We start from the raw sequence: 5,000 nt of genomic DNA, 5'->3' as shown, positions 1-5,000 counted from the left end.
ATCAGTACTTTCCTAATAGTTCGGTCGTCTCACGGCACTGCTTAGTAAATGATGCAGGCCAAATATAGATGATTTATGCGAATGTCCCTATACGTGCTGTAAGACTGGGCACACAACGTGAATCGCCACGTCAGCCAGACACTCGAACATGCACCCACTCTCGGCCTGCAACGGAGACACACAATACGTAAACATCTGGAATGCGACAATGTCGAGTGCATCCTCTCTGCCACATTGCAACCGTCGACACTATGATAAAGCCAGAGCAGTAGGTCCACCTATAAAAGCACAATACCCCACTCCTCCGACAACTACCATTGCTCAGATAAATCAACACCACCAACACACATCCTACACAGAGGGGCACCAAAATATCATCCCCCGCCCTCCGTGTTATACCACATGAAAAATTGCAGAAGTGAGAGACACACATCCGCCAGCCTCTTGCTACAAGCATCGAACCGACGTGTGACGTATCTGACGGTGACTCAGGCATCCGTGTACTTGCCACCACTATCCACCCCCCCCCCCCCCCCCTCTCTCTCTGCCCCCTTCCCACAACAATACCAAATTTAACCAACTTTATCGCTTAACCTAACTGTGGCTGTACCAGTTTATCGCTTAAACCTAACTGTGGCTGTACCAGTTTATCGCTTAACCTAACTGTGGCTGTACCAGTTTATCGCTTAACCTAACTGTGGCTGTACCAGTTTATCGCTTAACCTAACTGTGGCTGTACCAGTTATATCGCTTAACCTAACTGTGGCTGTACCAGTTTATCGCTTAACCTAACTGTGGCTGTACCAGTTTAATCGCTTAAACCTAACTGTGGCTGTACCAGTTTATCGCTTAACCTAACTGTGGCTGTACCAGTTTTATCGCTTAACCTAACTGTGGCATGTACCAGTTTATCGCTTAACCTACACTGTGGCTGTACCCAGTTTATCGCTTAAACCTAACTGTGGCTGTACCAGTTTTATCGCTTAACCTAACTGTGGCTGTACCCAAGTTTATCGCTTAACCTAACTGTGGCTGTACCAGATTATCGCTTAACCTAACTGTGGCTGTACCAGATTATCGCTTAACCTAACTGTGGCTGTACCAGATTATCGCTTAACCTAACTGTGGCTGTACCCAGATTATCGCTTAACCTAACTGTGGCTGTACCAGATTATCGCTTAACCTAACTGTGGCCTGTACCAGATTATCGCTTAACCTAACTCAATTTGTCCACTTAACCTAACTCAATTTGTCCCTTAACCTAACTCAAGTTGTCCCTTAACCTAACTCAATTTGTCCCTTAACCTAACTCAATTTGTCCCTTAACCTAACTCAAGTTGTCCCTTAACCTAACTCAAGTTGTCCCCTTAACCTAACTCAAGTTGTCCATAACCTAACTCAAGTTGTCCCTTAACCTAACTCAAGTTGTCCCTTAACCTAACTCAATTTGTCCCTTAACCTAACTCAATTTGTCCCTTAACCTAACTCAATTTGTCCCTTAACCTAACTCAATTTGTCCCTTAACCTAAACTCAATTTGTCCCTTAACCTAACTCAATTTGTCCCTTAACCTAACTCAAGTTGTCCCTTAACCTAACTCAAGTTGTCCCTTAACCTAACTCAAGTTGTCCCTTAACCCTAACTCAAGTTGTCCCTTAACCTAACTCAAGTTGTCCCTTAACCTAACTCAAGTTGTCCCTTAACCTAACTCAAGTTGTCCCTTAACCTAACTCAAGTTGTCCCTTAACCTAACTCAAGTTTGTCCCTTAACCTAACTCAATTTGTCCCTTAACCTAACTCAATTTGTCCCTTAACCTAACTCAATTTGTCCCTTAACCTAACTCAATTTGTCCCTTAACCTAACTCAATTTGTCCCTAACCTAACTCAATTTGTCCCTTAACCTAACTCAAGTTGTCCCTTAACCTAACTCAAGTTGTCCCTTAAACCTAACTCAAGTTGTCCCCTTAACCCTAACTCAAGTTGTCCCTTAACCTAACTCAAGTTGTCCCTTAACCTAACTCAAGTTGTCCCTTAACCTAACTCAATTTGTCCCTTAACCTAACTCAATTTGTACCCTTAAACCTAACTCAATTTTGTCCCTTAACCTAACTCAATTTGTCCCCTTAAACCTAAACTCAAGTTGTCCCTTAACCTAACTCAAGTTGTCCCTTAACCTAACTCAAGTTGTCCCTTAACCTAACTCATAGTTGTCCCCTTAACCTAACTCAAGTTGTCCCTTAACCTAACTCAAGTTGTCCCTTAACCTAACTCAAGTTGTCCCTTAACCTAACTCAAGTTGTCCCTTAACCTAACTCAAGTTGTCCCTTAACCTAACTCAAGTTTGTCCCTTAACCTAACTCAATTTGTCCCCTTAACCTAACTCAATTTGTCCCCTTAACCTAACTCAATTTGTCCCTTAACCTAACTCAATTTGTCCCCTTAACCTAAACTCAAGTTGTCCCTTAACCTAACTCAAGTTGTCCCTTAACCTAACTCAAGTTGTCCCTTAAACCTAACTCAAGTTGTCCCTTAAACCTAACTCAAGTTGTCCCTTAACCTAACTCACGTTGTCCCCTTAACCTAACCCACGTTGTCCCTTAACCTAACCCACGTTGTCCCCTTAACCTAACCCACGTTGTCCCTTAACCTAACCCCACGTTGTCCCCTTAACCTAACCCACGTTGTCCCTTAACCTAACCCACGTTGTCCCTTAACCTAACCCACTCAACGTTGTCCCTTAACCCTAACCCCACGTTGTCCCCTTAACCTAACCCCACGTTGTCCCTTAACCTAACCCACGTTGTCCCTTAAACCCTAACCCCACGTTGTCCCTTAACCCTAACCCACGTTGTCCCTTAACCTAACCCACGTTGTCCCCTTAACCTAACCCACGTTGTCCCTTAACCTAACCCACGTTGTCCCCTTTGCCTAACATAGTTCACTGCTCGGAATCTCTGGTGTCGTTGTTATCCTCATGTAGATGTCTTGCGAGTGTTGCTTACTTTCCACATATTCCTGCTATCCACTGTCAATTGTACTGCAATAGGACTATATCGCCGACCCCCCCCCCTCCCCCCCCTCTGTCCCCCTCTGTCCCCCTCTTTGTGTCTCTGTCCTCTCAAGCTTGGTCGGTCTGGCGTTTGAGTGTTAAAATGAGCCTCGCAGCTGTTCAGTTGCATTCAGATGTCGACGCCCTCAGTGTACGTCGTGGTATGGTCTGTGTCCATTGTCCGCTGATGTCGTACGCGTAACCCACACGCTGTACCGATCATCGGTCGTTACGTACAGAGTGAAGTAGTGTGATACGTGTGGACCGTACGCTGGCTGTGCCCAACGGTGTCGAATCTCAATTTCCATATGTTGTGCTTGATGCTACTTGTCTCGTCTCCCAATAACAGCTAGGTTGCACTGTGGTACGCCGTAGAGGCGTGTGGGAGGAACGTACGAACGCATTGTATGTCACCCTGGGTCGCTGGGGGTGGTGGTGCGGTGAGTCAGGTCAGGTCAGGTCAGCGTGAGCCGTCTGATGTAGTGACGCGTGTATTCCGACTTTGTCGTATTGCCTCACACAAAGTGCTACCCTGGTGGACCGCGTTCCATATCTGGGACATGCCGCAGATGCCGGTTGACAGTGGATCGCGGAAGGTACATCGCATACGTGCGCGGGCCACCTTCCACGTGTTCTCTTCTGCACATGTCGCAGTGTGTATGTGGTCTGATGTAGCGTGTCGTGACACATGACATCCTGGCATGCAAGAATTGTTGAATTCGCAAATGTAGGTGGACATCTACGTTTACTGCCCAAGATACGCAAATGAACTGGAAATCCGTTGTTGAGCGGTTGTTCACGCTGGAGGTGAATCTGTGATGGCGACGATCGGTACAGCTATTAACCGGTTGTTTCAGCGGTACCCGCCACATCCACACGCGTGACTAGGCCCATGTGGGTATGAAGCGATACGCGGCGGTGGCTTGGTGGGACTGTTCCCGGCCGGTGAAGGGGGGCCGCCCGGCGTGTTGGCCGCGCGCTGCGTGGGCGCACGCGCAACAGGCGGCTGGTGGGGGGCGCCGAGTGGCAGGAGCGCCAGCCGACGGGCCCGGCAGGCGGCGCAGCTACGCTGCGGCGCACCCTGCACGCGGCGCCTGGCGGCCAAAGTTGGTTCAGCCGAGCCCGGTGCGAAGCGCGGTGGACATCTGCAGTGTGCTGGTCTGATTGAGGACTGTGTGCGTTGAGGATGCGCCGCCGCCTGGCACTCGGCGCCGCGACGCCGTCTGCTGCTCGGTCGCCCCAGCGGTTCTCGCAGGTGGTTTGTATCGCAGTTGTGCGGACGTGTTGGCGCGTGCGCTGTGCTGGGAGAGTTCGCTTCTGACACCCAAGTGGGGCTTTGCCCTTGTGTGGCGCTGGCGTTGGAGCTGCCGGTCACCATAGGTGGCGCGTGTTGTCTCCCGCCGGCAATGCCACGACAGCACGCTCCCGGGCCTCTGTCGGCAGCGGCAAGCTCAGTTGGGAGCAAGGGTGTTCGCACTAAAACCGTCTACTCGCCTAACTCCGGGCGATTGCGCCTCTCTCGAAACCGACCAAGTACCTAGGACGGCGCTGCGCGCCGCCGGGACCTGAGAGGGTTTCGAGGTGTATCGTGCAGGGGAGCTCGGCCTCCTCCTGTTTGCAGAATAATTGAGCGGACGCTTGCGTGTTCGCGCGGGCCCCCGGGACACACTCCCGGGCGGCCGGCTGCTCAGCTCTAGTTGACGCAGCTCCCTGGTTGATCCTGCCAGTAGTCATATGCTTGTCTCAAAGATTAAGCCATGCATGTCTCAGTACAAGCCGCATTAAGGTGAAACCGCGAATGGCTCATTAAATCAGTTATGGTTCCTTAGATCGTACCCACGTTACTTGGATAACTGTGGTAATTCTAGAGCTAATACATGCAAACAGAGTCCCGACCAGAGATGGAAGGGACGCTTTTATTAGATCAAAACCAATCGGATTGGCTTGTCTG

The 5,000-nt window shown here is 49.7% G+C and overlaps 1 non-coding gene across 1 annotated transcript in view; it reads left to right on the top strand.

Annotated features, from left to right (window-relative positions):
- Positions 1-4,756: 4,756 nt before the first annotated feature.
- LOC126321982 (small subunit ribosomal RNA) overlaps positions 4,757-5,000 on the top strand; it is a 1,893-nt gene continuing 1,649 nt past the window's right edge. The window contains exon 1 of the ribosomal RNA XR_007558702.1: positions 4,757-5,000. This exon is cut by the window's right edge and continues 1,649 nt beyond it. This is a non-coding gene — a ribosomal RNA (small subunit ribosomal RNA).

The sequence above is a fragment of the Schistocerca gregaria genome, unplaced genomic scaffold, assembly GCF_023897955.1.
Source record: "Schistocerca gregaria isolate iqSchGreg1 unplaced genomic scaffold, iqSchGreg1.2 ptg000779l, whole genome shotgun sequence".
NCBI lineage: Eukaryota > Metazoa > Arthropoda > Insecta > Orthoptera > Acrididae > Schistocerca > Schistocerca gregaria.
The sequence above is the reverse complement of the archived record's forward strand: the minus strand, read 5'-3'. Positions and strand labels throughout refer to the sequence as shown.